The sequence below is a fragment of the Salvelinus namaycush genome, chromosome 9, assembly GCF_016432855.1.
Source record: "Salvelinus namaycush isolate Seneca chromosome 9, SaNama_1.0, whole genome shotgun sequence".
Lineage (NCBI taxonomy): Eukaryota > Metazoa > Chordata > Actinopteri > Salmoniformes > Salmonidae > Salvelinus > Salvelinus namaycush.
Genome location: NC_052315.1, coordinates 7,105,656 through 7,118,155, shown reverse-complemented (window position 1 = coordinate 7,118,155; position 12,500 = coordinate 7,105,656). Strand labels below are relative to the sequence as shown.

The 12,500-nt window shown below is 43.4% G+C and overlaps 1 protein-coding gene across 1 annotated transcript in view; it reads left to right on the top strand.

Moving 5' to 3' along the window:
• The window catches only part of ptprsa (protein tyrosine phosphatase receptor type Sa), a 341,321-nt gene that overhangs the window by 306,705 nt on the left and 22,116 nt on the right, over positions 1–12,500 (top strand). The window lies entirely within an intron of this gene.

The window sequence follows — 12,500 nt, the reverse complement described above, 5'->3', positions numbered from 1 at the left end:
CTCTTTCTCTCTTCCCTCTCTCTCTCCCCTCTCTCTCTTCCCTCTTTCTCTTTCCCTCTCTCTCTCTTTCACTCTGTCTCTCTCTCTCTCTCTTCCCTCTCTCGCTCTCTCTCTCTTTCACTCTCTCTTCTCTCTTTCTCTCTCTCTCTCTCTCCCCACCTCTCTCTCTCTCTTCCTTCCTCTCTCTCTCCCCCTTCTCTCTCTCTCTTCCCTCTCTTTCTCTATCTCTTTCTCTTTCACTCTCCCCCCTCTCTCTCTTTCTCTCTCTCTCTTTTCCCTCTCTCCTTACTGCCACTGCAGTGGCCTGGTGTTATAACGCCATAGGCTCAGCTCATTCATAATTGATCACTCAGAGAGAAAGCCTCCTGGTATTTGTAAAGGGGAAGCCATTTGGTTCAACAGAAGAGGTCCACTTTAATGTATTTTTCCTTTGCAAAGTTACCAAGCACTATCCTGTTCCCAGATCTGTTTGTGCTGTATAGCCAACTCCTATGGTTGCATTAACAGATCTGGGACCAGGCTAACCAAACACCAGATCTACCTATATGGACATTGTTATGATGTCACCAGACTTTCACCACCATACTCCCATTGGGAATGTATGATATCACCACCAGACATTGACTATAACCTGTCTAGGAACGGGGTTCCGCTAGCGGAATTCAATCAACAGAAATCTCATAATTCAAATTTCTCAAACATACAAGTATTAGACACCATTTTAAAGATAAAATTCTCGTTAATCCAACCACAGTGTACGATTTCAAAAATGCTTTTCGGCGAAAGCAGAACATATCATTATGTTAGGTCAGCAACTAGTCACAGAAAGCATTCAGCCATTTTCCAACCAAAGAGAGGAGTCACAAAAAGCAGAAATATTGATAAAATGAATCACTAACCTTTGATGATCTTCATCAGATGACACTCCCGGGACAACATGTTACACAATACATGTATGTTTTGTTCGATCAAGTTCATATTTATATCCAAAAACCTCAGTTTACATTTGGCTTTCCCTCCAAAACATCCCGTGAATTTTCACAGCCACATCAAATCATAGAAATACTCATAATAAACATTGATGAAGGATACAGATGTTATTCACAGAAATCAAATCAAATCAAATGTATTTATATAGCCCTTCTTACATCAGCTGATATCTCAAAGTGCTGTACAGAAACCCAGCCTAAAACCCCAAACAGCAAGCAATGCAGGTGTAGAAGCACGGTGGCTAGGAAAAACTCCCTAGAAAGGCCAAAACCTAGGAAGAAACCTAGAGAGGAACCAGGCTATGAGGGGTGGCCAGTCCTCTTCTGGCTGTGCCGGGTGGAGATTATAACAGAACATGGCCAAGATGTTCAAATGCTCATAAATTACCAGCATGGTCAAATAATAATAATCACAGTAGTTGTCGAGGGTGCAGCAAGTCAGCACCTCAGGAGTAAATGTCAGTTGGCTTTTCATAGCCGATCATTAAGAGTATTTCTACCGCTCCTGCAGTCTCTAGAGAGTTGAAAACAGCAGGTCTGGGACAGGTAGCACGTCCGGTGAACAGGTCAGGGTTCCATAGCCGCAGGCAGAACAGTTGAAACTGGAGCAGCAGCACGGCCAGGTGGACTGGGGACAGCAAGGAGTCATCATCCCAGGTAGTCCTGAGGCATGGTCCTAGGGCTCAGGTCCTCCGAGAGAGAGAAAGAAAGAGAGAAAGAGAATTAGAGAGAGCATACTTAAATTCACACAGGACACCGGATAAGACAGAAGTACTCCAGATATAACCAACTGACCCTAGCCCCCCGACACAAACTACTGCAGCATAAATACTGGAGGCTGAGACAGGAGGGGTCAGGAGACACTGTGGCCCCATCTGATGATACCCCCGGACAGGGCCGAACAGGAAGGATATAACCAGACCCACTTTGCCAAAGCACAGCCCCCACACCACTAGAGGGATATCTTCAACCACCAACTTACCATCCTGAGACAAGGCCGAGTATAGACCACAAAGATCTCCGCCACGGCACAACCCAAGGGGGGGCGCCAACCCAGACAGGAAGATCACGTCAGTGACTCAACCCACTCAAGTGACGCACCCCTCCTAGGGACGGCATGAAAGAGCACCAGTAAGCCAGTGACTCAGCCCCTGTAATAGGGTTAGAGGCAGAGAATCCCACGGGAGAGAGGGGAACCGGCCAGGCAGAGACAGCAAGGGCGGTTCGTTGCTCCAGACCCTTTCCGTTCACCTTCACACTCCTGGGCCAGACTACACTCAATCATATGACCCACTGAAGAGATGAGTCTTCAGTAAAGACTTAAAGGTTGAGACCGAGTCTGCGTCTCTCACATGGGTAGGCAGACCATTCCATAAAAATGGAGCTCTATAGGAGAAAGCCCTGCCTCCAGCTGTTTGCTTAGAAATTCTAGGGACAATTAGGAGGCCTGCGTCTTGTGACCGTAGCGTACGTGTAGATATGTACGGCAGGACCAAATCGGAAAGATAGGTAGGAGCAAGCCCATGTAATGCTTTGTAGGTTAGCAGTAAAACCTTGAAATCAGACCTTGCCTTAACAGGAAGCTAGTGTAGGGAGGCTCGCACTGGAGTAATATGATCACATTTTTTGGTTCTAGTCAGGATTCTAGCAGCCGTATTTAGTACTAACTGAAGTTTATTTAGTGCTTTATCCGGGTAGCCGGAAAGTAGAGCATTGCAGTAGTCTAACCTAGAAGTAACAAAAGCATGGATTAATTTTTCTGCATCATTTTTGGACAGAAAATTTCTGATTTTTGCAATGTTACATAGATGGAAAAAAGCTGTCCTTGAAACAGTCTTGATATGTTCGTCAAAAGAGAGATCAGGGTCCAGAGTAACGCCGAGGTCCTTCAAAGTTTTATTTGAGACGACTTTACAACCATCAAGATTAATTGTCAGATTCAACAGAAGATCTCTTTGTTTCTTGGGACCTAGAACAAGCATCTCTGTTTTGTCCGAGTTTAAAAGTAGAACGTTTGCAGCCATCCACTTCCTTATGTCTGAGACACAGGCTTCTAGCGAGGGCAATTTTGGGGCTTCACCATGTTTCATTGAAATGTACAGCTGTGTGTCATCCGTATAGCAGTGAAAGTTAACATTATGTTTTCGAATGACATCCCCAAGAGGTAAAATATATAGTGAAAACAATAGTGGTCCCAAAACGGAACCTTGAGGAACACCGAAATGTACAGTTGATTTGTCAGAGGACAAACCATTCACAGAGACAAACTGATATCTTTCCAACAGATAAGATTTAAACCAGGCCAGAACTTGTCCGTGTAGACCAATTTGGGTTTCCAGTCTCTCCAAAAGAATGTGGTGATCGATGGTATCAAAGGCAGCACTAAGGTCTAGGAGCACGAGGACAGATGCAGAGCCTCGGTCTGGCGCCATTAACTTCTCTGCGCTACGGATCCCTTTAGCGGGATCATTTTCCTAAACAACCGCTGAATTGCAGGGCGCAAAATATTACTAACAATATTTATAATCATGCAATCACAAGTGAAATATACCAAAACACAGCTTAGCTTGTTGTTAATCCACCTATCGTGTCAGATTTTGAAAATATGCTTTGCAGTGAAAGCAATCCAAGCTTTTGTGAGTGTATCAATCAATGCTACAACAGCTAGCCCCAAATTAGCATGGTCACGAAAATCAGAAAAGCAATAAAAATTGGTTGCGTGTTATGTTCAGAAACCCAAAGCCTCGTTCCGTTCGACGAAAATTCCAAAAAGTATCCGTAATATTCGTAGAAACATGTCAAATGTTTTTTATAATCAATCCTCAGGTTGTTTTTAACAAACATAATCGATAATATTTCAACCGGACCGTAACCTATTCAATAAAAGAGAGAAAGAAAATGGAGAGCTACCCCTCTCGCGCGCAGGAACTAATCAGAGGACACCTGACTAGTTTTGAAAAATCTCGCTCATTTTTCAAAATAAAAGCCTGAATAAACTATGTCTAAAGCCTGATCACAGCCTGAGGAAGCCATTGTAAAAGGAATCTGGTTGATACCCCTTTAAATGGAAGCAAGACGGGCCAGGAAACAAAGATTAAAAATAAAAATAAAAATAAATCACTTCCGGGTTAGATTTTCTCAGGTTTTCGCTTGATTTGTTCCATAAAGTTAATCATTTATGTCCAAATACCTCCTTTTGTTAGCGCGTTTGGTTAACAAATCCAAACTCACGACGAGCGTGCAAATCCAGCGGAAAGTACGGACGAAATGTCCAAAAAGTTATAGTACATGTCGTAGAAACATGTCAAACTAAGTGTAGAATCAATCTTTAGGATCTTTTTAACATAAATCTTCAATAATGTTCCAACCGGAGAATTCCTTTTTCTTCAGAAAAGCAAATGGAACGGGAGCTACCTCTCATGTGAATGGTCAGCTCGTGGCTGCTGGCAGACCTCTGACTCATTCCCCTCTCATTCGGCCCCACTTCACAGTAGAAGCATCACACAAGGTTCTAAAGACTGTTGACATCTAGTGGAAGCCTTAGGAAGTGCAAGATGACCCATATCCCACTGTATATTCAATAGGGGCTGAGTTGAAAAACTACAAACCTCAGATTTCCCACTTCCTGGTTAGATTTTTTCTCAGGTTTTTGCTTGCCATATGAGTTCTGTTATACTCACAGACATTATTCAAACAGTTTTAGAAACTCCAGAGTGTTTTCTATCCAATACTACTAATAATATGCACATATTAGCATCTGGGACTAAGTAGGAGGCAGTTTACTCTGGGCACGCTTTTCATCCAAACGTGAAAATGCTGCCCCCTATCCATAAGAAGTTTTAAGAGCTCGGTCATCTCGGTTAATGAATGTATTGCGTAATTGTTGAGATAGTTGCGGGCAAGTCTATGGGCCAAATGTCCCCTCCCCTTCTGAAATTCAAAAGATGCAAAATCGGGATTTGTCCAAATAATCAGTGAGGAAAAACCCAAACAATGAATCTACTGCTGCTCATTATCTCACGCATCCTGTTGTATAATAACAGATCAACAGCACCATTTATGTTTACGTAGTCTGCCCACAAGAGATTAAGAGAGAAGGCTGTGTCTAAGGAAGCTGCAGTGAAGCAGAGTTGTTATTCTCTCTCTCTATCTCTAGAAAGAAAGATAGATAGATAGATAGATAGATAGATAGATAGATAGATAGATAGATAGATAGATAGATAGATAGATAGATAGATAGATAGATGAAAGGATTTAGCCCAGCAGCCTGCTAGAAGATGCACAGCTAATGCGAGACGAGAGAAAGCATGTCTTTGAGACACTCTGTCTGCATCCAGTACCCTATATAGTGTACTACTTTTGACTAGGGCCCATATGTCACTGATCAAAAATTGTGCACTTTATAGAACATAGGGTGTCATTTGGGATGCACCCCTGGCATTTGAGGACAGACCGGAAGTGTTAGTGCAGTACTCCAACACCTCGGGAATTGTCTCTGTTCTGTCACAATGCATGCTGGGAAATTGGGAAGGAGTCAGGGATGCTCCCTCCCTCCATTGCTAGTTCTTGGAAAGCTCTGGAAGCCCTGTACTGAGAGCTGGGCTCTGCTACTGTTAGTCTGTCTGAAGTATCTGTCTGTCTGGAGTGTCTGTCTGTGTGGAGTGTCTGTCTGTCTGGATTATATAGGTTCCCTCCGTTGTTATCCTATTGTCCTTGTCTGTCTGTCTGTCTGTCTGTCTGTCTGTCTGTCTGTCTGTCTGTCTGTCTGTCTGTCTGTCTGTCTGTCTGTCTGTCTGTCTGTCTGTCTGTCTGTCTGTCTGTCTGTCTGTCTGTCTGTCTGTCTGTCTGTGTCTGTGTCTGTGTCTGTGTCTGTGTCTGTGTCTGTGTCTGTCTGTCTGTCTGTCTGTCTGTCTGTCTGTCTGTCTGTCTGTCTGTCTGTCTGTCTGTCTGTCTGTCTGTCTGTCTGTCTGTCTGCCTCTGGAGTGTCTGTCTGTCTGTCGTATCTGATCCCTTTTTTGTTCTCCTTTTGTCCTCTCATCATCCTTCTCTCCCTACCTTCCTAATCTTTGTGTGTTTCAGTCTCTTTCCACCTACTTGCACTGTGTCATATCAAAATATGGTACATTCTTTCTCTCTCTTGCTTTGGTTTCCATCCCCCTCTATCTCTCATCCCTCCATATATTTTCTCAGTCCCTTGCACTTCCCGTCACACTTCCCAATCGTCCAATTCTCTCTCTCTCTCTCTCTCTCTCCCGCCGCTCCCCCAATTCCTATCTAATAGAGCCTGATGGTTTTTGTCATTAATTGGCTGACTACTTCCTGTGAATGGGAATGTAAATCCTCTCATTCAGCACTGCTTTCCACATCTGTCAGATTTAGAAGTTTGTCTATTTAAAAGGGTTTGATGGAGTTTAAGAGCCATGTGATGGTCATGGCTAGATGGAGTACAGCTTATGTCAAATTAGTGTCAAAAGTTGAGCATTTTAGCTAACCCTAACCCTTTTTCTAACCTAATTCTCCTAACCTGCTGTGTAAGTTCTCCTAACCTGCTACGAAAACATTTATTGTGAGAAAAGCTGTACCCCATCTAGTCCAAAACCACCATGTGACAAGCTGTGACCAGCTCCCAGGGAACAGCTTTCTCCACACTGCAGGGGAGGATAGGATTGGTGTGGATGGGGTTGGAGGGATGGAGGGATAGCAGAGGGGGATGGTGGAACAGTTGTTGAGAGGACTGAATGGGGACAGACTTTGTGGTGACACAAGAAGGCGAGGAAGTAAGGACTCTATAGGGATGCTCAACTCTTTGTCCTTAGTTTCATTTTTTTTTGTGTGTATTGGGGTTTTATCATTGGTGAACTTTCAACTCCAGTCCACTCCCGACTTTTGCAACCCCTGTCTTCTCCTCTTCCATCTCCAGTCAGAAAGCGTCATGGGGTGGGTAGGATGAAAATACACATCTGCTGTCATATCAATTATTGTTCCATTGGTGAAGAGGAAGTCATTTCACACCAAAGCAGCTTACGGAGACAGCCCTCAAGAATTTCAGGATCAGACTTAACTCACCCTATTTCTGGGGACTGTTACAGGGAAAGGTTTGCAATGGGGACTTAACGAGGCGGAGTTTGTGTGTGTGTGTTCGAGATTGTGTACGTTCATGTGCGTGTGTGTTCATTTTGTGTTGTGTCGGTGTGTGTACAGGCATCACATCAAGATTACCTCTGACATGATCAGCTTAGAGTCAGGTGTTAAACCGTGTAGCGACGGCACATGATGACTGGTATCCAGGGACAGGAGAAATAACAACCTTGATGACTGGTATCTAGGGACAGGAGAAATAACAACCTTGATGACTGGCATCTAGGGACAGGAGAAATAACAACCTTAGTGACTGGTATCTAGGGACAGGAGAAATAACAACCTTGATGACTGGTATCCAGGGACAGGAGAAATAACAACCTTGATGACTGGTATCTAGGGACAGGAGAAATAACAACTTGATGACTGGCATCTAGGGACAGCAGAAATAACAACCTTGATGACTGGTATCTAGGGACAGAGAAAATAACAACTTGATGACTGGTACCAGGGACAGGAGAAATAACAACCTCGATGACTGGTATCTAGGGACAGGAGAATAACAACCTTGATGACTGGTATCTAGGACAGGAGAAATAACAACCTTAGTACTGGTATCTAGGGACAGGAGAAAATACAACCTCGATGACTGTATCCAGGGACAGAGAAATAACACCCTTGATGACTGGTATCCAGGGACAGGAGAAATAACAACCTTGATGACTGGTATCTAGGGACAGGAGAAATAACAACCTTAGTGACTGGTATCTAGGGACAGGAGAAATAACAACCTTGATGACTGGTATCTAGGGACAGGAGAAATAACAACCTTAGTGACTGATCTAGGGACGGAGAAATAACAACCTTGATGACTGATCTAGGGACAGGAGAAATAAAACCTTGATGACTGGTATCTAGGGACAGGAGAAATAACAACCTTGATGACTGGTATCTAGGGACAGGAGAAATAACAACCTTGATGACTGGTATCTAGGGACAGGAGAAATAACAACCTTGATGACTGGTATCTAGGGACAGGAGAAATAACAACCTTGATGACTGGTATCTAGGGACAGGAGAAATAAACACCTTGATGACTGGTATCTAGGGACAGGAGAAATAACAACCTTGATGACTGGTATCTAGGGACAGGAGAAATAACAACCTTGATGACTGGTATCCAGGGACAGGAGAAATAACAACCTTGATGACTGGTATCTAGGAACAGGAGAAATAACAACCTTGATGACTGGTATCTAGGAACAGGAGAAATAACAACCTTGATGACTGGTATCTAGGGACAGGAGAAATAACAACCTTGATGACTGGTATCTAGGACAGGAGAAATAACAACCTTGATGACTGGTATCCAGGAACAGGAGAAATAACAACCTTGATGACTGGTATCTAGGGACAGGAGAAATAACAACCTTGATGACTGGTATCCAGGAACAGGAGAAATAACAACCTTGATGACTGGTATCCAGGAACAGGAGAAATAACAACCTTGATGACTGGTATCTAGGGACAGGAGAAATAACAACCATGATGACTGGTATCCAGGGACAGGAGAAATAACAACCTTGATGACTGGTATCTAGGGACAGGAGAAATAACAACCTTGATGACTGGCATCTAGGGACAGCAGAAATAACAACCTTGATGACTGGTATCTAGGGACAGGAGAAATAACAACCTTGATGACTGGTATCCAGGGACAGGAGAAATAACAACCTCGATGACTGGTATCTAGGGACAGGAGAAATAACAACCTTGATGACTGGTATCTAGGGACAGGAGAAATAACAACCTTAGTGACTGGTATCTAGGGACAGGAGAAATAACAACCTCGATGACTGGTATCTAGGGACAGGAGAAATAACAACCTTGATGACTGGTATCCAGGGACAGGAGAAATAACAACCTTGATGACTGGTATCTAGGGACAGGAGAAATAACAACCTTAGTGACTGGTATCTAGGGACAGGAGAAATAACAACCTTGATGACTGGTATCTAGGGACAGGAGAAATAACAACCTTAGTGACTGGTATCTAGGGACAGGAGAAATAACAACCTTGATGACTGGTATCTAGGGACAGGAGAAATAATAACCTTGATGACTGGTATCTAGGGACAGGAGAAATAACAACCTTGATGACTGTTATCTAGGGACAGGAGAAATAACAACCTTGATGACTGGTATCTAGGGACAGGAGAAATAACAACCTTGATGACTGGTATCTAGGGACAGGAGAAATAATAACCTTGATGACTGGTATCTAGGGACAGGAGAAATAACAACCTTGATGACTGGTATCTAGGGACAGGAGAAATAACAACCTTGATGACTGGTATCTAGGGACAGGAGAAATAACAACCTTGATGACTGGTATCTAGGGACAGCAGAAATAACAACCTTGATGACTGGTATCTAGGGACAGGATAAATAACAACCTTGATGACTGGTATCTAGGGACAGGAGAAATAACAACCTTGATGACTGGTATCCAGACAGGAGAAATAACAACCTTGATGACTGGTATCCAGGGACAGGAGAAATAACAACCTTGATGACTGGTATCTAGGGACAGGAGAAATAACAACCATGATGACTGGTATCTAGGGACAGGAGAAATAACAACCTTGATGACTGGTATCTAGGGACAGGAGAAATAACAACCTTGATGACTGGATCCAGGGACAGGAGAAATAACAACCTTGATGACTGGTATCTAGGGACAGGAGAAATAACAACCTTGATGACTGGTATCTAGGAACAGGAGAAATAACAACCTTGATGACTGGTATCTAGGGACAGGAGAAATAACAACCTTGATGACTGGTATCTAGGGACAGGAGAAATAACAACCTTGATGACTGGTATCCAGGAACAGGAGAAATAACAACCTTGATGACTGGTATCTAGGGACAGGAGAAATAACAACCATGATGACTGGTATCCAGGAACAGGAGAAATAACAAACTTGATGACTGGTATCCAGGAACAGGAGAAATAACAACCTTGATGACTGGTATCTAGGGACAGGAGAAATAACAACCATGATGACTGGTATCCAGGAACAGGAGAAATAACAACCTTGATGACTGGTATCTAGGAACAGGAGAAATAACAACCTTGATGACTGGTATCCAGGGACAGGAGAAATAACAACCTTGATGACTGGTATCTAGGAACAGAAAAATAACAACCTTGATGACTGGTACTAGGGACAGGAGAAATAACAACCTTGATGACTGGCATCTAGGACAGGAGAAATAACAACCTTGATGACTGGTATCTAGGGACAGGAGAAATAACAACCTTGATGACTGGTATCCAGGAACAGGAGAAATAACAACCTTGATGACTGGTATCCAGGGACAGGAGAAATAACAACCTTGATGACTGGTATCTAGGGACTGTCACGTTCCTGACCTGTTTTCTGTTGTTTTTGTATGTGTTTGACGGTCAGGGCGTGAGTTTGGGTGGGTAGTCTATGTTATGTGTTTCTATGTTGGTTAAAGGGTGACCTGATATGGCTCTCAATTAGAGGCAGGTGGTTTTCATTTCCTCTGATTGAGAGCCATATTAGGTAGGTGTTTTCACATTGATTGTTGTGGGTGGTTGTCTCCTGTGTCAGTGTATGTTACGCCACGCGGGCCTGTTTCGGTTTTGTTTGTTCGTTCGTTTTATGTAGTCAGTTTTCCTGTTCTTGCGTTCTTCGTGTTTCATGTAAGTTCGTCGTCCAGGTCTGTCTACGTCGTTTGTTGTTTTGTAATTATTCAAGTGTTCGTCGTGTTTTCTGTTTTGTTGATTAAAAATCATGTCTTATCACAACGCTGCATTTTGGTCTAATCCTTGCTACTCCTCTTCGGATGAGGAGAAGGAGGAAGCCCGTTACAGGGACAGGAGAAATAACAACCTTGATGACTGGTATCCAGGGACAGGGGAAATAACAACCTTGATGACTGGTATCTAGGGACAGGAGAAATAACAACCTTGATGACTGGTATCCAGGGACAGGAGAAATGACAACCTTGATGACTGGTATCCAGGGACAGGAGAAATAACAACCTTGATGACTGGTATCCAGGGACAGGAGAAATAACAACCTTGATGACTGGTATCTAGGGACAGGAGAAATAACAACCTTTATGACTGGTATCCAGGGACAGGGGAAATAACAACCTTGATGACTGGTATCTAGGGACAGGAGAAATAACAACCTTGATGACTGGTATCTAGGGACAGGAGAAATAACAACCTTGATGACTGGTATCCAGGAACAGGAGAAATAACAACCTTGATGACTGGTATCCAGGGACAGGAGAATAACAACCTTGATGACTGGTATCTAGAACAGGAGAAATAACAACCTGATGACTGGTATCCAGACAGGAGAAATAACAACCTTGATGATGGTATCTAGGACAGGAGAAATAACAACCTTGATGACTGGTATCTAGGGACAGGAGAAATAACAACCTTGATGACTGGTATCTAGGACAGGAGAAAATAACAACCTTGATGACTGGATCTAGGGACAGGAGAAATAACAACCTTGATGACTGGTATCAGGGACAGGAGAATAACAACCTTGATGACTGGTATCTAGGGACAGGAGAAATAACAACCTTGAGACTGGTATCCAGGGACAGGAGAAATAACAACCTTGATGACTGGTATCACAGGGACAGGAGAAATAACAACCTTGATGACTGGTATCTAGGGACAGGAGAAATAACAACCTTGTTGACTGGTATCCGGGACAGGAGAAATAACAACCTTGATGACTGGTATCCAGGGACAGGAGAAATAACAACCTTGATGATGGTACTTAGGGCAATGAGAAATAACAACCTTGATGACTGGTATCTAGGGACAGGAGAAATAACAACCTTGATGACTGGTATCCAGGGACAGGAGAAATAACAACCTTGATGACTGGTATCCAGGGACAGGAGAAATAATCAATCAAGTTTATTTTATTTTATATAGCCCTTCGTACATCAGCTAATATCTCGAAGTGCTGTACAGAAACCCAGCCTAAAACCCCAAACAGCAAGCAATGCAGGTGTAGAAGCCCGGTGGCTAGGAAAAACTCCCTAGAAAGGCCAAAACCTAGGAAGAAACCTAGAGAGGAACCAGGCTATGAGGGGTGGCCAGTCCTCTTCTGTGCTGTGCCGGATGGAGATTATAACAGAACTATGCCAAGATGTTAAATGTTCATAAGTACAAGCATGGTCAAATAATAATCATGAATAATTTTCAGTTGGCTTTTCATAGCCATCATTAAGAGTTGAAAACAGCAGGTCTGGGACAGGTGGCGGTTCCATAACGCAGGCAGAACAGTTGAAACTGGAATAGCAGCAAGGCCAGGCGGACTGGGGACAGCAAGGAGTCATCATGCCCGGTTTGGGGGCGGCGGGG